Raw genomic sequence first — 26,691 nt, 5'->3', positions numbered from 1 at the left:
AGCAAGGAACCTTCCTAATTCTGTATAAAATCCATAAACAAATATGTTTTTAGAAAAAATAGATGAATATTTTTTCACACCATACCAACCAATACACTTCTGAAGACTGAATGATAGAAATGGGCCTACCTTATGAATCAGAAATTTCTTTCCTGGGGATAAATCCTAAGGAACCAAACACACCCATCTAAAAAGATCTGTGTATATCTATTTTTATGGCAGCACAATTTGTAATAATCAAAACCTGGAAGCAACCTAGGTGTTCAATAATGGATGAGTTGCAGTATATATACACAATGCGCACTGGGGAGACAGTATTATGGTTATACAAAATACTTACACATCTGAGACTCTGAGGTCCTAAATTCAATCACCAGTCCCACCAGAAGCCAGAGCTGAGTAGTGCTCTGGTCATTATCTTTGTGTCTTTCTTTCTGTATCTCTTTCTCATTAAAATTATACATATGCAATAATACTCATATATTAATAATGATGAATTCACCTTCACTTTATCTTGTATGGAACTTGAAGAAATCATGTTAAGTGAGATAAGCCAGAAAGACAAGGATAAATATGGGATAATCTCACTCATGGACAGAAGTTGAAAAATAAGAAAAGTAACAGGAAACACAAAGCAGAACTTGGACTGGGTTTGGTGTATTGCACCAGAGGATTTTGGGAAAGTGAGGGGATTTTAGATCCTGATACATGATGATAGAGGAGGACCTAGGACAGGACTGAGAGTGTTTTGCAGAAAACTGAGAAATTTTACAGATGTACCAACAACTATATCTACTTTAAGTCATTAATTTGGCACAATTAAAAATACATAGATGATAGTTAATATATAGGTGGCTGTTGCAACAGTAAAGAATGATTTTTGTTCTACCCATTGAGATATGCATATTCAATACAATCCTACCAATTTTTTAAGAAGAAAAGCTACAAAAGTTTATCCTGAATCTTTTTATTTTTCTCTCTCTCATTTTCTCTTTCCTTCTTTCTCTCTTTTTATCTATTTTTCTCTCTCTTTCTTTCTCTCTTTTGTTCTTTCTTTCCTTCCCTTTCAATGTTTTCATAGATAGATACAGAGAAGGGGCAATAGAGACAGAGAGTAGAGGAGGGACACACAACACTGATTCATAGCCCATGAATCTTGACCCCTGAATGTGTGGACTAGGGATTTGAAGTTGAATCCTCATGCATATAATTGTCTGTGCACTGTCAGGTGTGTCACCACATGCCACACTAAAATGACTGTTAAGAACAGATACCTCAGCACAAAAGTCTGATGATGGGCACAGTGTGGAACTATTCCCTGTAGTCTTACAATCTTGTGAAACACTATTAATAATAGATAAATAGTTTTTAAAAAGATAAGAACATCAGGAATATTGTTGTACAATTTGTACCCTGCATTAAAGTATCTAGTGAAGTATAAGCAGTGTTTCTGAGGAAAGGCAACTTTTTTCAATTTATCTGCCCAGAGTAGGTTCCTATTTTCTAATTTGTCCATAGAAGCAGTAGATGTTAATTGTAACTTGGATTAACAACCAATATATTCATATATAACAAGACTGGAAAAGTGTTCTAAAGCATAATCCCAGTTTAAAGAAATGAAACTTCAATACTGATAGAACTAAAATACAACTATCATTTAACATACCTAGCAAATAAATAAAGAACAGCAAGTTCTCAACTGAAAATTATTTGCAAAAAAACTACCATTGGTTATGCAAAATGAATTCATATGAAAAGTAAATTAAAAATAAAATTGAAAAATCCTTTGAAGCATCTCTTTTGCACCTGTATAAAGAATATTTTAGTGAGAGTAATGTAGGAATATCACTAGAGCCCTTAAACCCAAATATCAAGCTAGCATTTCAAATATATTTTGTAAAATTACTGACTATGACTTATATTATTAAAATATTAAAAGTAATAACACTAAAATTCATGAAGATCATCCAGTATAATAAGCTGCCAAGTATAAACTAAATATTCTTCAGTATGAAATCTACCATTTAAAGCCTATGTTGAATATCAGGTGTAAATATATTAATGGATTACAGTCCATGAGAAAAATAATTTTGCTCCCTGAGTGCATTTAATATGCTGCATTTTTACTGTGTTTATTTTCTCTTTATTTCCTCAAGGCTGGGTAGTACAGGGGCTGTAAATGGAAACTCATCATGCCATTCAGCTGTATTCACATTTCTAGTGAAGAAGCTTATTTAACAATTTCTTAGAGGATGTCTCTTGGGATTAGCTGTAGGCAGGAAATGATGTATAATTAGCACTTTTATGTGGCATTAACAAACAATCTTGTTAGTTCATTACTTTTTAATATTTGCATCAGTCTTCTGAAAGCAGATTAAGAGCAACTGAAATTTTCATATGCAATATTTAGTAACTACAAAGCTCTGGAAAAGCTCACTTTAATCAAAATCATGCTGCAATATAGTATCTTCAATTACTTTTCTCCCCACATTACTTTTCAGGCTATTCAGACTTTCAACCCCCAGGGAATTTAAAATATTCTAATTTGTGTGTATGCATATATATTAATTAGAAATATATACGTTATACACACACACACACACACACACACACATATATAGTATGTCAGAACACCACCTCTGCATATATAGTGCAGAGGATTAAATCCAAAGCTCACACACTCAAATCCTGTGCTCAACTTGCTGAACCACCTCTCAAGCTGCAAAATAAATGAAATGATGAACATTTTTTCTATGACTTATCTTACTGAATAATAAAATATATTAAAAAATAGAGCCTTGGGTTGGGTGAGATAGCATAATGGTTATACAAAGTTAGTCTCATGCCTGAAGTCCCAGGTTGAATCCCTCAAAGCTACCATAAACCAGAACTGATCAGTGTTCAGGTATATTGAAAAAGAAAAGAAAAAAGAAAAAGAAGATAGCTTTGTTACTGATACAAATAGCCATGATTCCTTGAATTTTCAATGGAAGTATATTATTAGAAAAAAAAACTTAATGTTTTGATTCACTAAAATAAAATTCTTGTTTTGTAGAAGCTATAGTAGAAGATAGTTGCAACTATAAGAAATAGCCAAATAAATAATACTTAGGTATTAATCTTTCCTTGACAGAGCTATACTATTATTACTTGACTTGCATCTTCTGCATGCACTTTCTGCATACATATTACATGTATTTCTAGTCTGTGTTAAATACATTGAAAGAATTTGACTGTCTTTATGAGTGCATTTGAAGACTGCTGTTACTGAAAGGAAAAGGAGTTACATTGTTGGGCTGTGCCATGGAGGAGAGAGAGGAGATCCAGAGCAGACAGGGAACACAAATCTTTATTCATGCGGCACCTCAGAATTGGGTGAGAGTGCAGTGGTTCAAGCCACGTGGAGCTAGCAAAATGGTCGCCTCACTCAGCAACCCTCCTCCATGTCCACAGGTGAAGGGATTAAGAAAACTAGGGGCGGAAGAAAAAGGGCTTTTGTGGGAGAAAGTCAGGGTGTGATTGGCTAGGAAACAAGGCACTGGGGGATAGGATCACAGCTCTCCAGGGAATGGGAAGGGGGAGGAGTAAACAAGGCACTCTGGGATTATAGTATCAACTCTTGCAGGGAAATGACAATGCCCTGAGGGGACAACATGGTGAATGTGACCACATCTGCACAATTTCCCAGCATTACATGAAGGAAGATGAAAAGAAAAAAACCATGGCCAGACTATGAAGAGATTTATAAACACACAGAACTTGTTTATTTTATTATTATACTTTTCATGCAATATATATAGTTATATACCTCATCACTTATTTTTATTAGTGGTCTGATATTGGCTTAAAAAATTACAACATAAAGGGTACAACTCTACACCAGTCCCACCACTACAATTCTGTGGTTCAATTCCTGTCACTGGAAACTGCAGTCATTCTCCCAAGGTCACAGATATGGGTTGACAATTGTATCAGGAAATTGTGAGGATGTAGTTGAGCTTGGCAGGGTTTGACTTGAGGGAACATCCATCCTGTCAGTCTCTCTCTCTGAGAGGTTGAGCAAGGAGGGACATGACTCCCCAAGATTTTCCCCGTCTTATCAGACTCCCTGCCTCACAAAGCACACTGCATTTTTCTGCCTCCAAGAGCCTGGCATTCCGTAAAATATTAAGCCAGCTCCCCCTGCTTCACCCTGCATTCCTGATACTATGGCCTATCTACATAATCATTTTTTTTTGCCTAAAATATACTCACCCATTCCATTCCTTTGATATATCTTCTTTCTACCCTCAAGATCCTCCCTGCCTGCAGGGTATTATTAATCCTACCAGTTAAAATCCTGGCAACAGTTGCTAAGGCAGTTCCTACTTTTCCCAGTCACTTTTTCCAAACCATGTCAAGCCATTTCCGTTTCTGACTTGCCACTTCCAGGTCCGACCTTTAAAATCCTGGGCTCCCTGATCAATAAAGAATTGAATTGCCTCTCCACCTTGAGCTCTGTTCGTGAGTCATCTCCCTCGAATTGCTGAGTGAGTAGTAGCCCAGGCTGGCACCAGTCAGGTTCTCTCCAACCCAATATATATATATCCCCTCCCTTTTTTTCCCTATGGCCCTGCCTTCTCTTCCCTTCTAAGTCATACCTATACCCTATTACTACTTCTGAATGTCTTTCCTGTTCTCTCTCTGGGCCCTGATGGAATTGGGTTTCAGAGCCCTCTAGTCATCTTCCCCTAACATTTCTCCCTCTCTGGGAATATGGACCAAAATTTCTTATGGTGTACAAAAGGTGGGAATAATTCTTCTGTTATTGTTTCCTTGCTGGATATAGGAGTTGGCAGGTTGACCCATACCCCCCAACCTGTTTCTATTTTTCCTTAGTATGGTAGGACCCTGGAGAGGTGAGTCCCTGTGACACATTGGTGAGGTACTCTGCCCAGGGAGCTCAGGATGAAATCATAGTAGCATCTGTGACTTGTTGTCTTATATGAAACGGAACAAAATGTTTAACAGACAGGAACCAGAAAGTAGAAACAGAGCAGGTGAGAATATTCATATATATATATTAGGGATTTTAGGGTGGGAAGAAGCTATAAAGTCTATTTTAGATATGTTTCTAGGGGCCCATTATTTTAGTAATTTTTGCTGGAGCCTGAAAGTTAATATGGAAATGAACTAAAAATTATTGTCTGGGAAGATGCAGTCAGAGTTGGGAATAGAACTAGAAAGATTGATTTGGGCAGAGAGTAGCTCCCAAACTTGAGGGGAATATATAAATACACCTGTTTACCACATCAATCTAACCCAGGATCTATGTATATTTATATTTAGCACAGGAACCTGTATATCCTCTGAGTCCCTGTCAGATTGAGCTCACAGTCCATGGTCACAGAGCACTTGTTTATTTAAAGTAGCAGTATAATGCTCACCTTGTTTCTTTTTCTAAGTTGGGATAAAGTTGCTTTATTAGACATATGAGCAAGATTATCTAGTGCTTGTCCCTGTCCTTATGGCTTATTAATTTAGCTTAATCACCTAGACTTCCACTCATGTTGCAGCATAAGGCAAGATTATTTTCATCTTTTCTTTTTTTATAACTGAGAAGTGTTCCAGTGTAGTTATAGAATGAGTGTGTATGTGTGTGTGTGTGTGTGTGTGTGTGTGTGTGTGTGTGTGTGTATTCACATTTTCTTTAGCTACTCATCTGTCCTTGGGCATTTGTGTTGTTACTATATTACCCTATTATGAATACGGTAACAATCAACATAGGTATGCATATATGTTTTTAAATTAATAATTGCCTGTATTTCCCATCTTTTTTGTTTGCTTGTTATGTCCTATCCATGAGGAGTTCACCCAGTATTTGTCCTTTTCCTTCTAGTTTATTTTGCCTAACATGATTCTTGCTAGTTCGACCCAAGTTGTGTAGCAAAGGAGAATATATCATTGAAATTTCTTGATTTCTTTACAGTAATATACATTTTTCAAGCCTGTATGAAAAACAGCACACAAATTTCTTCAAAAATTAAAATAAATAGATCTGTCATATGTCACAACAATTATACTTCTACATATAGGAGTAGAAGCATTTACCTAAAAAGGACTTATGTACATCATGTACACTGCAGCACTCTTTTTTAAATTATTAATTTAGTATTGATTTATAAAATTACATGTCAACAGCAGTATAATTCCATGTCATTCCCACCACCAGAGTTCTGAATCCCCAGCCCCTGTATTGTAAGTTACAGCAGTTTTCCTTCCTCTGCCTTGCTTTCTCCATTTCTTGCAATTCAAGCATGTCTAGTCTCTCTCAGAGCAACATATTCATTATTTTCATTTATATATGACAGTTTCTTTCCTGAATGTATATAAGCTGTGTTGTGATGTTCTAGCTGCCTACAGGGCTACATTAGGAGGACATCATCCCAGCCACTCAGACTGTGAGTTTTCTATATTTATGAGTAGCTAGTCAAGTGACTCAAGAATTTCTGAGATTGTTGCATATTTGATAGCTTGAAGAGTTCATCCTCCTGTGTCTTGACATGTCAGAATTTAGTTTCTGCATTATAAAAACTAAACAACTAAACAAAGATTCAGTAGCTTCGGTAAAAGAGTAGCTGTGCAAGGTATATAAACAATGGCAAAGATATAGTTTGATTATTCTTTTTCTATAGGATAGAGATTTGAGAAATTATTGTCATTATAATCAATAGTACTATTAATAATATACCTGCTTTTTACTGTATTGTTGAGAAAAAATTCCTACCAGTAGTTTGGTAAATTATATTAAATTGCTGATTCAATAATTCTGATAGAGTAAAAATGGTAATTTTACATGACTAAAACTTATGATCTTTTTTTAAAAAATATATTTTATTTATTTATGAGAAAGATAGAGGGAGAGAGAAAGAACCAGACATCAGTCTGGCACATGTGCTGCCGGGATCGAACTCGTGACCTCACGCTTGAGAGTCCAAAGCTTTACCACTGCGCCACCTCCCCGACCACAACTGATGATCTTTTTAAATAACATTTTATTATTTTCTTTTTAAACATTTTTGAGGGGCCCAGCAGTGGTGCACCTGGTTGAGTGCATATGTTACAATGCACAAGGACCTGAGTTTGAGCCCCCAGTCCTCACCTGCAGTGGGGAAGCTTTCCAAGTGGTGAAGCAGTGCTGCTGGTGGTTCTCTGTCTCTCTCCCTTTCTATCACCCCCTTTCCCTCTGGATTTCTGGCTGTCTGTATCCAATAAATAAATAATAAATAAATAAGTATTTAAAAAATTAAAAATGATAGAAGGTAAGAGAGAGAAGAGGCAGAAGAAGAAGGAGAAGAATAAGAAAGAGAATAAGGAGATGAAGAATTTGAAGAAGAAGATGGAGAAGGGCAGGGAGAAAGAGGGAAAGGGAGAGAGAAAGGGAGAAGCAACAGCACCTATAGTATTATTCCACAGTTCATGAAGCTTTCCTCCTGCATGTGGGAGTCAGGGTCTTAAACCTAGACCTCGGTACATGGTGATGTGTGTGCTCCGCTGGATGTGCTACCGCCAATCTCCCTTGTAAAACAGTTTTATCTTACTTTCTAAATTGAGATACAATTAATTCATTAGAAAATTAATCTTTTCATCTTTCAAAATTCAGTGATTATGAATTCACAAGACCAAACGACCCAATACTTGCATTGTCCCAAAAGAAACCTCATGCCAGTGTTAGGGAAACAGCATATGGTTATGTAGATGACTTTATGCTTGAGGACCCGAGGTCCCAGGTTGAATTTCCAGCACCATACCAACATAAAACAGAACATGAGATGTATTCTGGTCTTTCTCTCAGACTCTCATTAAAATAAAATAACATATATTAAAAAAAAAAAGATGTCTCATGCCCATTGGCAGTTGTCCTCTTTTCAAAACTTTTTCCACTCATTCTTAGGAAAATTTCTTGAGAATAAAACAGGAGTGGGGGTAAGAAGCAGAAATAACTAGGCTCCATTGAAACATTTGCTGTGTGGTATAAGAAAATCAGGCATAATGATTTGTTGAAAAAGATTTAAGGTAATTTAACATACTAAGAACAGAAGCCGGGAGTCGGACTGTAGGGCAGTGGGTTAAATGCAGGTGGTGCAAAGCACAAGGACCAGTGTAAGGATCCCGGTTCCAGCCCTGGCTCCCCACCTGCAGGGGAGACACTTCACAAGTGGTGAAGCAGGTCTGCAGGTGTCAATCTTTCTCTACCCCTCTCTGTCTTCCCCATCCTCTCTCCATTTCTTTCTGTCCTGTCCAACAACGATGACAACAATAACTACAACTATAAAACAACAAGGGCAACAAAGAGAATAAATAAATTTAAAAAAGAAATGAGAAAATAAAAGAACAGAAGCCATGGAAATGATTCATATGGGAAATTTTATTTTATCTTTTCCTTTATTGGGGGATTAAAGTTTTACATTAGACAATAAATGCAATAGTTTGTACATGCATAACATTTCTCAGTTTTCCACTTAACAATACAACCCCCACCAGATCCTTTTATCCTGTTCCATATGGGAAATTTTAATACTGGTTGAATTCCACTAGGTGGAGACTAGTTTCTGCTAAAATAGAGACTACGGGGCATTTACTATCAGGTAGTTCTGAATTCAAGTTCCAGTTCACTTAATAACTATATCAATTTTCAAAATATGCTTACTTTCTTGGAGTATAGATATACTACTTTGTAAAAGTGTCAATATAATTATTATCTTGGGAGAGTTGTTGTAAGATTATATAATATTTAGATAAAGTTCAAAGTGCACTTTTGACATGGACAATCGGACCTGTAGTGGTAGCTAATCAATTGCTGATAATGCTTTTTTGTTTTTCTAAAAGAGAGCATGACCAAGACTGCTAGACACCACAAAAGCATGAAAGTTTCACCACTTAACTTTCTGAGCCATGGCTTCCTTTCTCCAGCTCTGTACATTACAGTCTGGTAAATACTTCACAACTGGATCTCTAAGTTTGATAGTAAAGTCAAATGTGTGTCTGCTGCCCAGTTCACAAAAACTAAACACTGTGACATCAATTTTTGTTAAAGAAAAAAAAAACTTGTTTATTGGTATTTGAACCAACAGGAGAGGTCAGAGCAATGCTCAAATCAATCTTCTCATCTTGTATTTTGTTTGTTTGTTTTCAAAGAACACTTACATAGATTGAAAAAAGATGAAGAAGGATGGGACAGGTGCTTGGTGTACCTGGTTAAATTCACACATGCCTATGCCTGAGGATTTTCCCCAGATGCTGGTGGGAAGCTTGAGCGAGCTGTGAAGCAAGTGCTACAGGTGTCTCTCTTTCTGTGTGTGTGTGTGTGTCTATTTAGTTTGCCTGTCTCCTCTCAATTTCTATCTGTCCCATTTAAAAATAAATATACAAATAAAATAAAAATTAAAAAAACCTCTGGTAGCAGTGGCTCCATCTTTCATTGAGCCCCAGTGATAACCCTGGTGGCTATACATGCATACACGTACATACATAAGTGTGTGCATACAGACAGACAGGACTGAAAAACTAAGAAAATTGTCTTCTGAACTGCCTCTTAGAACAAAAACCTAGACTAGGTCTTTAATACTCCTGAGTTTACAAGGGCAAATAAGTAGGAACAGACAAAGCATCGGAAGTCACTGATTATTATCCTTTTATTTTCTCATTTCAGTTTTAGCAAATTGATTGTTGGCAGAGTGATAATATCTCCCAATTCAGGTAGTTTGTTGATCTCAGGTCATCACTGACACCTAGAGTCATATCAGACTACCCAGGATTGTTGGCATCAGTAAATTGATAAGGAGATTAAATAAAAAGTATTTGGTGATTTCTGGGATGTAATTACTCTTACTGTATTCTAAGTCAAGCTGTTGCTTAACAGCAGGTTCATATTGTTCCTGAAATTTAAAAAATTGGCTATTCTGAGCCAAGCCATTGCGAGTTGCTCCACATACTATAGCTCGCCATGCACACATAACACTAATAACTTCACTGTAGAGTACTTGTAAACCAGGTCTTTTAAAATGTTTGATGTTAAAATTATATTTGGATTTTTACATCGTTTTTTTTTTTTTTACAGCAATTTAGGAAAATTTCAGGAAAGCAATCGGCAGTACTCAAGCTGGGGACACTATTATTTTTCTCATTAAGATAATGATACATGGCATTCAGGTTTTTAAATTTTTACTCTCCACAGCATTTTCAGAAAATATCATATTCAGATAATGAAAGATGTCTGCACTGACAAGACCAATCTAATTAACCTGAGTCAAAGAATAATAGTTCTATGCGTTCAATAGAAGTCAGTCCTAGCATACTACCTTTGCTTCATGAGCCTAAGGAATTCAAATGTGTAACTAGATATAGAAAAATTGCATTTTTCAAAATTCCATGCCCCAAACAACAAAGAAGATAATTATTGGAAGACAGAAAACCTGGGCTATACCCCTGTAAATGGGGTATAGAGACAAAAAACCAGAAAGAGACAGCTAGAATGAAAGGAGCAGGAGGACCTGCACCAAAGATATTCTTTGCTATCTGCTCTCCATATTTCTAATTTCAGTCAATAAAATTCCACTTTCAATCGATCAATATACTTGTCTGTTTTATGGTATCCTCAAATAATAACTTCTGTAGTATCTGAATCAAGAACCCTCTGGTAATCTGGGGATACCTGTGGTCTCATAAGACTCGTCTAGTGCTTTCAAAGGATGTTAAATTTTGTACAATATAAATTATCTGACATATTTATTACAGTGGGCCTTCATCAAAACAATTCAGAGGATGTTCCCGGAAGATGGCGGACTGAGAAGCTGCTAGTGGCTTGAGCTCTGACCACATCCTCTGAAAAGGGTAGGATTTTCTGCCTTTAGTAGGCCAGTCAATAAGGGGTCCTAGCAGTTACACCAAGGAGGTGACTATAACTTAATTTGGGTTAAAAAATAGAGTAGAAAAAAAGAGAAAAAAATTTCTTTTAAATTATTATCTCCAAAGCATACCTCCTCACCCTCCCCCCCCCATAACCAGTCCCTGGGGACCAGCTCCTAGCAGGCTCCCCTACTGAGCTTCTTTCTTTACCAGGATTCCTGTCCCACCAGGGAGTATCATTCATTCTAAGTCTAGTCCCTTCTGAAACCTCTGGCCCTTTTTTCTTTCTAAGTAGCCAACCCCCTCATAGCTAACTAAATAATTTTTTAAATTTTTTAAATAAAAAACTCTTTCTTTTCACCGCTTCTTTATTACTGTTCTTTTTCTTATCTTTTTCTTTTTTCTCTCTTTCATTTTTTTTCTTTTTCTCATTCTTGTCATCCTTTCTTCCTTAATCCTACAGCTTCCAAACCACAGGCCCCATCCCCCACACCACCAAACAGTGTGCTTTCACTGATACACGTTTGGGAATTATTTTGGGGAAGAATTCTAACTCAGAGAAGACTCCCACTGCCAGTATCTCTGCTCAACTTCCCTTCCTCCTTTAGCTACCCCTAGAATACACAGTGGATAGTAGATTTGCATAACTGTCTATTTCAGCTATCCTTGTCTAGTCCTGAGGGTTTTTTTGTTTGTTTGTTTTTCTTTCTAAACAATCAGCTGCCACTGCTCATTAGGTTTAAGGTAATCTGGGACAGGGTTTTTTTTTTTTTACCCTGCTCTATTTTATTATTAATATTATATAAAGGCATAAAACTTCCCCCCCTTTAGGTTGATCAGAATTAACTCAGGGTATCTTTCATTGCTAGGGTAGTGAGCATCTTATCTATTGTGGGAGGAACTTGTCTCATTACTCCTACCTCCTCTACGGACTCTCCCCTTCTTCCTCCTCCTAGCTAATTAAAAAAAAATAAAATACAATTAAATTAAATTAAAAATAATCAAAAAAACTTTCCTTTCACTGCTCTTTAATTACAGCTCTTTTTCTTATCTTTTCTCTTTTCTCTCTCTTGTTTCTTTTTATTTTATTTTTTTATGTTGTCATACACTTCTTCCTTCTTCTTTGTATTTCTGAATTTGTGAATTATTTTGGGGAAGAAATCTGACTCAGAGTGTACTCTCTATGTGTGTATCTCTGCTATACTACCCTTTCCCCTCTTGCTACCCCTAGAATAAACACTGGATAGTAGATTTGCATAACTGTCTACTCTTGCTATCCCTTCTTTTTTTTCTCTTTCTTCTTCACTGGGATTTGGTTACTATTTTTTCACGGACTGGAGATATTGTTTGGCTAACTGGTAGTGATTAAACTGCTTCAATACTTGCTTCAGTTGTTATTGTAATTCCTGAGGTTGGTGAGTGCAATTGTCATAAAGATATTTAGTACAGTGTTGCTTGTACTCAACACAGCAACGGAGGAACAACAGAGCATAAAAATAAGAAACACATAAATGAAAAAAATGGGTAGATAAAAAACAAATACAACTGCTACTCCAGTGAATGAAGACAAGAGCCAAGAAGAAACTACAAGTCATCCAGAAGTAACCACAGATAAGAAAAGTATGCAAGCAATAATTAACTTACTAATCACAGAAATGGAAACAACATTGGAGGAAAGGAAAGGCAGTATTAGAGAAACAACAGTTGAGACCCCCAAGGAAAATACTGATTATCTTGAGGCAATTAGAGAACTTAAGGCTGAAATAGCTGTAATGAAGAAAGAAGCTGAGGCAAGGGAAAGCAGACTAACAGAAGCAGAATACAGAATTAGTCAGACAGAGGATGAGTTAGAGAAAACAAAGAAAGAGGTGAAAGAGTTTAAAAAGAGATTGAGAGACACTGAAAACAACAACAGAGACATATGGGATGATCTCAAAAGAAGTAACATTCGTATAATTGGCCAGCCAGAGGAAGAAAGAGAGGAAGGGGAAGCAAACATTCTAGAGGAAATAATAGAAGAAAACTTCCCAGACCTGAATAACAGAAAGGACATTCTTGGGAACATGTGTGAGCCTGATAGAGCTTAGGGAGAACCACACCCATCTTTGGATGGAGGTCTGAGAAGATAACTTCTTGGTAAGTCTCTCTCAACCGAGGTGAGCATAAGGGGGAAAACTCAGACTTGGTTCTTTCCTTCTTGACTCTCAGGCCCACAGATACCCCAGTACTTCCCTCCATTAACTGCAGGCCACATGGCCACAGATTCACTCATTCAAACTCACCTTCTGATCACAGAAGAACACACCTTATCATCATCTCAGACCCCAGACAAGAGAAATACCAAACTATATGGCCTTTTGATATCCATCTTCTCTGTGTCTCAACCTATGGGTTTAACCCCTATGCTTCTCTCAAATACCTTTGGATAATTAAGTTGCTTGTGTTATGGAAAATAACTGTCTTGTATCTCATCAATTCCTGTCATACCAACCCCCTACCTTAGGGGCATGCTGACTGTTAAGAAACCTGTAATTTCTGCCATATTGCAACAATAATTACCTCCATTGCTTTTCTATTTAACTCATGTCAATTTTGCTAATAAACGGACTCTAGGATTCTGGGACTCTAAGGACTCAGATTCTAGATTCACGCTAAGAGTCCCCTGGGGTCTTTTACTTCGTGTCACCCCTGTCTTGAGCGAGAAAGAACCAGCCCGTTACCTTTCCCCTGGAGGCCACCCTGCCGGAGAAGGAGAGAGACACCCTGAAAGGACATCAAGATTCAAGAGGCCCAGAGAGTTCCAAACTGAGCCAAACCAGACCTGAAGACACCAAGACACATCATAGTCACAATGAGAAGAAGTAAGGATGAAGAAAGGATCCTAAAGGCTGAAAGAGAGAAACAAAAAGTCACATACAGGGGAAAACCCATAAGATTATCTGCAGAATTCTCCACTCAAACTCTAAAAGCCAGAAGAGAATGGCAAGATATCTATGGAGCCCTGAATGAAAAAGGGTTTCAATCAAGGATAATATATCCTGCTAGGCTTTCATTCAAACTAGATGGAGGGATAAAAACCTTCTTAGAGAAACAACAGTTAAAGGAGGCAACCATCACCAAACCAGCCCTGAAAGAGGTTCTAAAAGACCTCTTATAAACAAGAACATCTCTATAATACTTGCAGTATATCAGAGCAAAAAAAATTTTTTTGAACAATGGCACTAAAATACATTAAATCCATGATATCAATAAATGTCAGTGGCTTAAACTCAGCCATCAAAAGGCAGAGAGTGGGGGAATGCATCAGAAAACATAATCCAACCATATTCTGCTTGCAAGAATCCCATCTGTCACAACAAGATAAATAAGACTTAAAGTGAAAGGATGAATAACTGTCATACAGGCTAATGGACCACAAAAAAGGGGAGGAACAGCCATTCTCATCTTGGAAACAATAGATTTTAAATTAAATAAAGTAATAAAAGATAGGCAAGGACATTACATAATGATTAGAGGATCAATCAGCCAAGAAGACTTAACAATTATTAACATCTATGCACCCAATGAGGGACTATCTAAATATGTCAAGCACTTACTGAAAGAATTTCAAAAATATATCAATAGTAATACAATAATAGTGGGAGACTTCAATAACCAACTATCACACTTAGATCAACATGCAGAGAACCAAAAAAGATACAAGACATCTGAATGAAGAGATTGACAGAGTAGACCTCTTGGACATTTTGTGAGTCCTTCACCCCAAAAAACTGGAATACACCTTCTTTTCAAATCCACATAACACATACTCAAGGACAGACCACATGTTAGGACACAAAGACAGCATCAGTAAATTAAACAGCATCGAAATCATCCCAAGTATCTTCTCTGACCACAGTGGAGTAAAACTAACATTTAACAACGAATGAAAATTATTAAAAGTCACAGAACTTGGAAACTAAACAACATACTCCTTAAGAACCACTGGGTCAGAGATTCACTGTAGCAGGAAATTCAAATGTTCCTGGAAACAAATGAAAATGAAGACACAACCTATCAAGATATTTGGGTCACAGCTAAAGCAGTGCTGAGAGGGAAACTTATAGCCATGCAATCACATCTTAAACACCAAGAAGAAGCTCAAATGAACGACCTTATTGCACACCTCAAGGACTTAGAGGAAGAGGAACAAAGGAACCCTAAAGAAACCAGAAGGACAGAAATCACTAAAGTTAGAGCAGGAAATAAACATCGAAAATAAAAGAACCATACAAAAGATCAATGAATCCAAATGTTGGTTCTTTGAAAGATTAAACAAAATTGACAAACCCCTAGCCAGACTCACCAAATAAAAAAGAGAAGACTCAAATTAATAGAATTGTAAACGATGGAGGAGATATCACAACTGACACCACAGAAATCCAGAGAATCCTGCGAAACTTCTATGAAGAACTATACGCCACCAAGCTAGAGAATCTGGAAGAAATGGAACAATTCCTAGAAACATATGCCCTTCCAAAACTGAACCAAGAAGAACTACAAAATCTAAATGCACCAATCACAGACAAAGAAATTGAAACCATTATTAAGAATCTCCCCAACAACAAAAGACCTGGACCAGATGGCTTCACAAACGAATTCTACAAAACTTTCAGGAAACAGTTAGTACCCATACTTCTTAAGCTTTTCCATAAGATTGAAGAAACAGGAATACTCCCTTCCACTTTCTATGAAGCCAACATCACCCTGATACCAAAAGCTGATAGAGACAAAACAAAAAAGGAAAACTATAGACCAATATCTCTGATGAATATAGATGCCAAAATATAAAACAAGATCTTGGCCAACCGGATAAAGCAACATATCAAAAACATTTTTCATCACAACCAAGTGGGATTCATCCCAGGAATGCAAGGCTGGTTCAACATCTGTAAGTCAATCAATGTCATTCACCAATCAATGTCATTCACCACATCAATAAAAGCAAAGCCAAAAACCACATGATTATATTAATAGATGCACTCTTTTCACAGTGCTAGATGGAATAAAGACTCGTCACCCGACCTGTGCTGGATTAGCACAGTCAATGGCCAAGCTTTTCCCCCTAGGAGACAAGTTCTCAAGATCTTCCCGCACAGTCATCACTGCCCAGCTCCCATTGGTCTCCAGCTCCCACTGATTCTGTGCTCTGAGAAACTAAGATGGAACTTTCGGAAAGCAAACTGGCGTCTGTTCAGTGATCTTACCACAAATCTATTCCTGCAATTCCAATTAACTCTATCCCCTCTGAGGATTCTTACAGGAGCTTCCACCAAGCCATCTTCAAAGCAGCTTCCCAAGCCATTCCTCGTGGGAGACGTGCTAACTATATGCCTTGTCTTGATGCTGAATGTGAGCAACTACTAAAGCAGTATGATGAGTCAGGCGACCCAGATGTGGCTGACCATCTCATTGCCTCCCTGGATGCAGCACGCCAAGCCCGCTGGCAACAACTCACGGAAAGTCTGAACTTCACCCACTCAAGTAGGAAGGCCTGGAAGCTTCTTCACAGACTGGGTGCCGGTAGCCAACCCCCTCCTGTCTCCCATCCTCCCGTATCTCCAAACTCGGTGGCCAGTCACCTAACTCAAGTTGGACGTGCTAAGATCTACCCAGTCTGGAAAAGAGAAATTTCCCAAGAGTGGTCATCCCACTTCCGGTTATCTTGTCCATCTCCAAAAATCTCTCCCTTTACACTGTCTGAACTGGAAGACACTTTGAAGAGGGTTAAACCGGGAACAGCTGCTGGCTATGATAACATCACCCCAGAACTCATTCTTAACCTGGGTCCCGCGGCAAAGAAGTGGCTCGCTTCATTCCTGTCCCACATCTTGGAATCTGAGTCTATGCCCAAAGTTTGGCGTCGTGCGAAGATTATAGTGCTTTTGAAACCAAAGAGAGACCCAACACTGGCCGCCAGCTAAAGACCAATTTCTCTCCTCTCCGTGTGTTACAAACTCCTTGAGAGGCTGCTTCTGTCACGTATTTCTCATCTTACAGAGAAATTCCTATCTCCCGCCCATGATGGTTTGCGCCCAGGAACATCTACCTGCGAACAAGCCCTGGCCCTCTCAACTTACATTGAAAATGGATTCCAGAAGAATTTAAAGACGTGTGCTGTCTTTGTTGATCTCACAGCAGCCTATGACACGGTCTGGAACCGTGGTCTCCTGGTCAAGATCTCAAGAAGCCTGCCTCCATGGGTGGCCAACACTATATCGTTTCTTCTCCAAAACAGAAGATTCCGGGTACATCTGGGTGACAAGTCTAGCAGATGGAGACTTGTCTCAAGTGGCCTCCCCCAGGGCTCTGTTCTGGCTCCTACACTATTTAATATTTACATCAATGACCTCCCAGAAACTTCTTCAAGCAAGTTCATCTACGCCGATGACATCTGCTGTGCAACTCAGGCATCAAAGTTCGACATCCTCGAGGAAACACTCACGAAAGACATGTCTCTGATATCTGATTACTGTAAAAAATGGCGACTAATTCCTAGCACTGCAAAAATGGTATCATCTGTTTTCCATCTACACCATGCCTCGGCCTCGCATGAGCTTAATGTGCAGCTTGGCGATATGAGAATCCGGCATGAAGCCCAGCCAGTCTATCTTGGAGTTACTCTCGATCACACTCTGTCATTTCACAAAAATCTCATAAAAACTGCAGCAAAGGTTGGTGCGAGGAATAACATCATTGCAAGACTGGCCAGCTCCTCATGGAGCGCGAGCGCTTCCACACTACGATCATCATCTCTGGCATTATGCTATTCCACTGCAGAATACTGTGCCCCAGTATGGTTCCGTAGCCCCCATGTCCACTTGGTCGATTCCAAATTATATTCCTCCATGAGGATAATTTCTGGAACCATCCGTTCCACCCCGCTTCCATGGCTGCCAGTTCTTAGCAACATCGCCCCGCCAGATATTCGTCGGGATGCGGCATCATCTAAGTTCATTTCCCATGTCTACGCTCGACCGGACCTGCCAATATACGCAGATATCTTCGCCCACCCTGTTCAACGCTTGACGTCTCGTCACCCATTCTGGTCCCCTACGCCTACACTGAACTTCTCTGTTCCAGACTGATGGAAACAGAGTTTGCAGTCAGCTGAGGTAAAGAACAAACACCTCATCACAGACCCCTGCAAGCGTCAACCTGGCTTTGACCTAGAACATTATGATTGGGCCCTCCTCAATCGCTATCGATCAGGCCATGGCTGGTGCGCCACTATGTTCCATTGGTGGGGAGCCAGAGACGACCCGAACTGCCCCTGCGGCTATAGACAGACTATGACCCACATAGTCAACGACTGCCACCTCTCCACATTCAAAGGAGGTCTCAAAACTTTACATCAGGCTCAACCTGATGTTGTTGACTGGCTACGGAAGAAGGGCAAACGCTAGAAGAAGAAGAAGATGCAAAGAAAGCCTTTGACAAAATCCAACACCCATTCATGCTCAAAACCTTACAAAAAATGGGAATAGATGGGAAATTCCTCAAGATAGTGGAGTCTCTATATAGCAAACCTACAGCCAACATCATCCTCAATGGACAGAAGCTGAAAGCATTCCCCCTCAGATTGGGGACTAGACAGGGCTGTCCAGTATCACTGTTACTCTTCAACATAGTATTGGAAGTTCTTGCCATAGCAATCAGGCAAGAAAAATAAATCAAAGGAATACAGATTGGAAGGGAAGAAGTCAAGATCTCACTATTTGCAGATGATATGATTGTATACATAGAAAAACCTAAAGAATCCAGCAGAAAACTACTGTAAGTTATTAGGCAATATAGGAATGAATGTACAAAAATTAGTGGCATTTCTTTATGGAAAAACTAAATCTGAAGAAGACATCCAGAAGTCACTCCCATTTACTGTTTCAGCAAAATCAATCAAATACCTAGGAATAAAGTTGACCAAAGAAGAGAAAGACTTGTATTCTGAAAACTATGAGTCGCTACTCAAGAATATAGAAACTGATACCAAGAAATGGAAAGATATCCCATGCTCATGGTTTGGAAGAATAAATATCATCAAAATGAATATTCTCCACAGAGCCATATACAAATTTAATGCAATACCCATCAAAGTTCCAACAAGCTTCAAGAGAATAGAACAAACACTACAATCATTTATCTGGAACCTGAAACCACCTAGAATCACCAAAACCATCTTGAGGAAAAGAAACAGAAATGGAGGCATCACACTCCCAGACCTTAAACTATAGTATAAAGCCATCATCATCAAAACAGCATGGTACTGGAACAAAAATAGGCACACAGACGAGTGGAACAGAATTGAAAGCCCAGAAATAAATCCCCACACCTATGGACATCGAATCTTTGTTACGGGGACCCAAAATATTAAATGGAAGAAGGAGGCTCTCTTCAATAAATGGTGCTGGGAAAACTGGGTTGTAACATGCTGAAGAATGAAATTGAACCACTTTATCTCACCAGAAACAAAAATCAACTCCAAATGGATCAAATACCTGGATGTCACACCAGAAACAATCAAATACTTAGAGAAAAACATTGGTAAAACACTTTCCCACATACACTTCAAGGACATCTTTTATGAATCAAACCCAATTGCAAAGAAGACTAAAGTAGAAACAAACCAATGGAACTACATCAAATTGAAAAGCATCTGCTCATCCAAAGAAACAATTAAACAAACAAAGAGACCCCTCACAGAATCGGAGATCTTCACATGCCATACATCAGACAAGAAACTAATCACCAAAATATATAAAGAGCTCAGCGAACTTAGCAACAAAAAAGCAAATGACCCCATTCAAAAATGGGCAGAGGATATGAACAAAACATTCACTATAGAGGAGATCCAAAAGAGTGACAAACATATGAAAAACTGCTCTAGGTCACTGATTGTCAGAGAAATGCAAATTAAGACAACACTAAGATACAACCTCACTCCTGAAAGAATGGCATTCAGCAAAAAGGACAGCAGCAACAAATGCTGGAGAGGTTGTGGGGACAGAGGAACCCTTTTACATTGCTGGTGGGAATGTACATTGGTACAGTCTCTGTGGAGAGCAGCCTGGAAAACTCTCAGAAGGCTAGACATGGACCTTCCATATGATCCAGTAATTTCTCTCCTGGGATTATACCCCAAGGACTCCATAACAGTCAGCCAAAAAGAGGTGTGAACTCCTATGTTCATAGCAGCACAATTCATAATAGCTAAAACCTGGAAGTAACCCAGGTGCCCAACAACAGATGAGTGGCTGAGAAAGCTGTGGTATATATACACAATGGAATACTCTGCAGCTATCAAGAACAATGAACCCACCTTCTCTGACCCATCTTGGACAGAGCTAGAAGGAATTATGTTAAGTGAGCTAAGTCAGAAAGATAAAGATGAGTATGGGATGATCCCACTCATCAACAGATGTTGAGTAAGAAGATCTGAAAGGGAAACTAAAAGCAGGACCTCACCAAATTGTAAGTAGGGCACCAAAGTAAAAGCCTTCTGGTGAGGGGTAGACATGCAGCTTCCTGGGCCAATGGGGGGTGGGATTGGGTGGGAGGGATGGGTCACAGTCTTTTGGTGGTGGGAATGGTGTTTATGTACACTCCTAGTAAAATGTAGTCATATAAATCACTAGTTAATTAATATGAGAGGGGAAAATTAATTGTATGTCTCAAAGTTCTTTAAAACACAGACTGAACCTTTTTAATATATAGGCTTTGTATTTGATAGGCGGACTCTCTCAAAAGCCTAGACCAAATAGGTCAGAAGCAACCAATAGCACAGCTATATACAAGATACTGGGTACTGTACAGCAAACCCTAACAAAAGGACTTTTCAAAGTTAATCATTTTACCAAATAATGTGATGATAACATTAACTATCCATTGTCTTTTTGAACCCTAAGACAGCAGGAACCTCACATCTCCACTATAGAGCCTCTACTTCCCCCAGTCCTGCAACCCTTGGATAGGGCCCACTTTCCCGTATGCCTCTCCCAATCCATATCAAATAATATTACATCTGCTGATCACAACCTAGTCAATGCAATGATGGCCACCTCAACATGCTTCACTTCAGACTGTGTCCAGAGACTTCACATGTGGAAAGACAATCCTTCAGCTTCATTACTCGGGTTCCTTTCCTTTCATAGTATACTCTAATTCCATCTCAGGTGGTTCACTTTCTAACAAAGTCCCAAAACCTAGATATACACCAGTTTCTGTGAGAGAGAGAACATTTGTTCACATGTATCCATAAACTACTGCAAAATATATACCTTAAAGCAGAAGTACACTAGAGTTTGCAATGAGTACCCCTCCCAACACTTCTTGTCCACTATTCCAACCTTTGGGTCCATGATTGCTCAACAATTTGTTTGGCTTCGTATGTTAACTCTCTTTTCAGTCACCAGGTTTCAGATGTCATCAGGATGCCGGCCAGGCTTCCCTGGACTGAAGACCCCACCAAGGTGTCCTGGAGCTCAGCTTCCCCAGAGACCCACCCTACTAGGGAAAGACAGAGGCAGACTGGGAGTATGGAGCGACCAGTCAATGTCCATGTTCAGCGGGGAACCAATTACAGAGGCCAGACCTTCCACCTTCTACAACCCACAACGACCCTGGGTCCACGCTCCCAGAGGGAGAGTGGGAAAGCTATCAGGGGAGGGGGTGCGATATGGAGATTGGGTGGTGTGAATTGTGTGGAGTTGTACCCCTTCTACCCTATGGTTTTGTTAATTTATCATTTCTTAAATAAAAAAAATTAAAAAATTAAAAAAATAAATTCAGAGTATCACTAATAGAAAAATGGAAAACTGGTATATGCAGATAAGACAGAAGAGGCCCAAATTTTCACAGTCAAGTTAACTGTAAATTAAAATAGTTAACAAAGAAAAGTTCTGACTAGTTTTTTATTTATGTCTCTTTCCAATGCACCATGATTTGATATCTTACATTTCAAATCAGCCTGTGAAATAAGAAAACAAGATGGCATGTCTATGCCATGTATAATTAAAATAACAATACATTAAACTATTTTTTTCAGGGACCAAATAGTGGCCAGTCTGGTTAAGTGCACCTGTTACCATGCCAAAGAGACCAGGGTTCAAGGTCTTGGTCTCCACCTGAAGGGGGAAAGCTTCAACAGTGTTGAAGCAGTACTTCAGGTGTCTCTAAATCTCTTTCTATCCCCTACTCTCTCAATCCTATCAAATAAAGTTAACAAATGGTTTAAAATGTAAAAGAAATGCTCTTAAATTGCTCACCTACTCTAAATTCTTCAATTTTGTTTTAGTGTATTTGAATTCACATTGGTATAGTAACAATGATGGGATTATAAATTGATCTATTTTGAAATAGGAATATTTGAGATAGGGAGTACTCTTAAACAGTATTTGTTGGTCTATTTACATAATCATTGTTTTGTCTGAGACCCGCCTTGTCTGCAGGGCACTGGTTTAATCCCCACTGGTTGGCACTCTCTTTTCGCTCTGCCCCCTCTCCTAGACACACCCTGTTTTCCACCTTTTAATACCCACTGGTTTGCACTCTTTATTCACTCTGCCCCCTCTCCTAGTCACATCCTGTTTTCAACCCTACCACTTCCTTCCTGGAAACTATAAATGCATATTCTTTTCTCAACAAACATCGTACTGCTTCCCAGCTCAGCCATGAGTCCCTGGTCATCTGTCTCCTGCCCGCAAAGCTACCCTGGCATCAGCTCCCTAACAGGGACTGGCATATGGATCCCAACATCTCCTTTCTTAAATAAAAGTAAATAAATGAATAAAAGACCTGGAAGCAGCCCAGGTGCCCAACACCAGATGAGTGGCTGAGGTTGTTTTGGTATATATACACAATGGAATACTACACAGCTATTAAAAACAATGAACCCACCTTCTCTGACCCATCTTGGATGGAGCTAGAAGCAATTATGTTAAGTGAGCTAAGTCAGAAAGAAAAATACGAATATGGGATGACCCCACTCATCAACAGAAGTTGAGAAAAAAGAACAGAAAGGGAAACTAAAAGCAGGATTTTACTAAATCTGGAGTAGGGCACCAAAATAAAAACTGTGGGGTGAGGGTAACGGTGGGCATTCGGCTTTCCAGGGCAGTGGGAGGGTGGGGGTTGGGGGTAGGATGGTACACAGTCTTTTGGTGGTGGGAATAATGTTTATGTACTCTCTGATTAATTTGTAGTCATATAAATCACTATTTAATTAATATGAGAGGGGAAAATTGATTGTATATGTCAAAATTTTTACAGCACAGACTGAATCTTTAAATACATAGGCTGAGTCTTTGATATGTTGACTCTCAAAAGCCTAGACCAAGGAGAACAGAAGAAACCATTGGCAAAGCTATATACAAGATGCTGGGTATTATACAGAAAATCCTACCAAAGGGACTTTTCAAAGTTAACCTAATTACCAAATAATGTGATGATAACAATAACTATCCATTGTCTTCTTGAACCCTAGGATAGCAGGAACCTCACATTTCTACTATAGAGCCTATATTTCCCCCAGTCCTAGAACCTTATGGTGGGGAACACTTTCCTGCATGCTTCTCTTAATTCATATCAAATAATATTGCATCCGCCGATCACAACTTAATCCGCGCAATGAGTGCAGAGACTTCAGGTGTGTAATGACAACCTTTCAGCTTCATCACTTGGGTGAGACCTTTCCTTTCATAGTATTCTCTAATTCCATTCCAGGTGTTCCACTCCCCAGTAAAGTCCCCAAACCTAGATATAGATCAGGTCCCCTGAGATAGAGCATATGTTCACACGTATCCATAAACTAGGGCAATATATATGCCTGAAAGCAAAAGTACACAATAGTCTGCAGTGAGTACTCCCCAACACTTCATCTGCACTATTCCAGTCTTTAGGTCCATAATTGTTCAACAATTTGTTTGGCTTTGTACGTTAACTCTCTTTTCAGCCACCAGGTTCCCGATGCCAGCATGATGCCTACCAGACTTCCCTGGACAGATGACCCCACCAATGTGTCCTGGAGCTCTGCCTCCCCAGAGACCCACCCTAGTAGGGAAAGAGAGAGACAGACTGGGAGTAAGGACAAATCAATCAATGCCCATGTTCAGTGGGGAGGCAATTACAGAAGCTAGACTTCTACCTTCTGCAACCCACAATGACCTTGGGTAAATACTCCCAGAGGGATAAAGAATGGGAAAGCTATCAGGGACAGGATGGGATATAGAGATCTGGTGGTGGGAATTGTGGGGAGTTGTACCCCTCCTATCCTACAGTTTTGTTAATATCTCCTTTTTAAATAAATAAATAAAAACACAAATAAAAATAAATAAAAAATGGAAACACTGACAAGACTATAGAATTGGAGGGGTACAATTCCCACCACCAGAGTTTTGTATCCTATTCCCTCCCCTGATAGCTTTCCTATTCCTTAACCCCGTGGGAGTATGGACCCATGGTCATTAAGGGATGTAGAATGTGGAAGTTCTGGCTTCTGTAATTGCTTTCCTGCTGAACATGGGCATTGACAGGTTAATCCATACTCCCAGCCTGTCTCTCTCTTTCCCTATTGGGGCAGGGTTCTGGGAAATCGGAGCTCCAGGATACATTGGTGGGGTCATCTGTCCAGGGAAGTCCGGTTGGCATCATGGTGGCATCTGGAACCTGGTGGCTGAAAAAGATTTAACATATAAAGCCATACAAATTGTTGATTAATCATGAACTTACAGGTTGGAGCATTGTAAATGAGGACTAGTGGTTTCTGTTTTGGAACTGGCTAGTAGGTCTATTTTAGGTATATTCCAAAGAGCCCATGACTTTATTAGTTTTTGCCTGAGCCTGACATCTGATATGCAGGTGGACCCAGATTATTGTATGGGAAGATGATGTCATGGCTGGAAAAAGGGCTAGAAAACTGGATCAGGGAAGAGAGTAGCTCCTAAACACAGGAAAAGTGTATAAATATTATTGACTGTAAACCCCATTGATTTGATCTGGGGCCCATCCAAGTATTAACCACTGCCGACCCTGCTTATCTTCAGACATTAGATGAGATTGGGCATGCCCAGGGTGGTATGGCCTTAAGATTCATGTTCTTCTCTTTCTTCTTTCTCCTCCCTTTCTTTATTCCTTGCTTTTTCTATGTTCCTGTATTTTTCATTTATCTCCCTTCCTTCACCTCCCTTCCTTCTCTCTCTTCTTTGTTAAACTTTAATTTTTAATCTTTATTTATTTATTTATTTTGAATAGAGACAGAGAAATTGTGAGGGAAGGGGAAAATAGAGTGGGAGAGAGACAGAGAGACACCTGCAGACATGCTTTAGCATTGGTGAAGCTTTCCCCTGCAAGTGGAGACCATGGGCTTGAACCCAAATCCTTGCACACTGTAATGTGTGCGCTTAACTAGTTGTACTACTTACTGCCTGCCCCCTTCCCTTTCTCTTTCTTCTTCCCTTTTCCTCCTTCCTTCCTTCACTCTTTCCTTCTCCCCCACCCACCCACCCCTCTCTCCCTTCCTTTCTTTCCTTCCTTTGTATCTTCTCCAAAGCAATGCTCATCTCTGGCTTATGCTGATGCCAGAATTGGACTTGAGACCTTAGAGCCTCAAACATAAATGAATGCTTTTTTATATAACTATTATGTTATCTTCACAGCTCCATCTCCTTACTTAAATTAATACTTAGTATGCCTTTAGGTCACTTAGCAGTAGAGCACATGTTTTGCATGCATGAGATCCTGAAGAAAAACTGACCTGGCATCAAAGCAAGACAAAACTAATTACAAAGGACATAGAAGTGCTGTAATCTCTCTTATTGAAGTAACACTAGTCTATGACATTATAAATTTTAGGAGTACAGCATTGTTATTTGACAACTATATAGATTATATCATGTGCACTGTCTAAATTTTACATTCTATCACCTTATGATTGATGCCCTACAACTAATTTATCACCCCCTTATCTTCTTCCCCACTGGTAACCTCCAATCTACTCTCTTTACAAGTTTTGTTTGTGGGGGCTGATAGTGGTAGCACACTAAGTTTTAAAATGTGCAATGATCAAGTTCAAACCTGCTGGTCTGCACACAGGGAAAAAGCTTCATGAACAGTGGAACAGTGCTATAGATGTCTCTCTGTCTACCTTTCTCTTTAACTAACCTTTCCCTCAAAGTTTCTCTCTGTCTATACCAAATAAATAGATAAATATACACCAAAAAAAGTAAAAAAAAAATTAGAAAAAGAATTTCGTTTCGTTAGCTTGCTTTATTTGTTTAAATTCTGCAGGAGTGAAATATGCAATATTTATCTTAAACTACACACACACCTTTTGGAATGTGATAAAAGATGAAATTTTTGATGTGAGGCTTAAATATGAATCCCAAATATCTTTTTTTAAGTACATGAAAATTTGGATGCCAGAGGTTTATTTCACCCAGTTTTTATGTATCTGAAGTAATATAGGAAAACTAAATCATTCTGACATTATTTCCAGTATGGTTACAACATTTTACAAAGACAGAATTTTATTTAAAAAGATGGGAGGGGATTAAAAGTTAGAGCAAAGGAGGAAAATGTTTACCCTGGGTTTCCAGGAAGATGGCGGACTGAGAAGCTTCTAGCAGCGTGTGCTCTGATCACATCTTCTGGAAACGGTAGGATTTTCTGCCTTTAGCAGGCCAGTCAATAAGGGGTCCTAGTGGTGACATCAAAGAGGTGACTATAATTTAATTTGGGTTAAGAATTAGAGTAAAGGTGGCACGGACTAGCGGG

Source organism: Erinaceus europaeus, chromosome X, assembly GCF_950295315.1.
Source record: "Erinaceus europaeus chromosome X, mEriEur2.1, whole genome shotgun sequence".
Lineage (NCBI taxonomy): Eukaryota > Metazoa > Chordata > Mammalia > Eulipotyphla > Erinaceidae > Erinaceus > Erinaceus europaeus.
The sequence above is the reverse complement of the archived record's forward strand: the minus strand, read 5'-3'. Positions refer to the sequence as shown.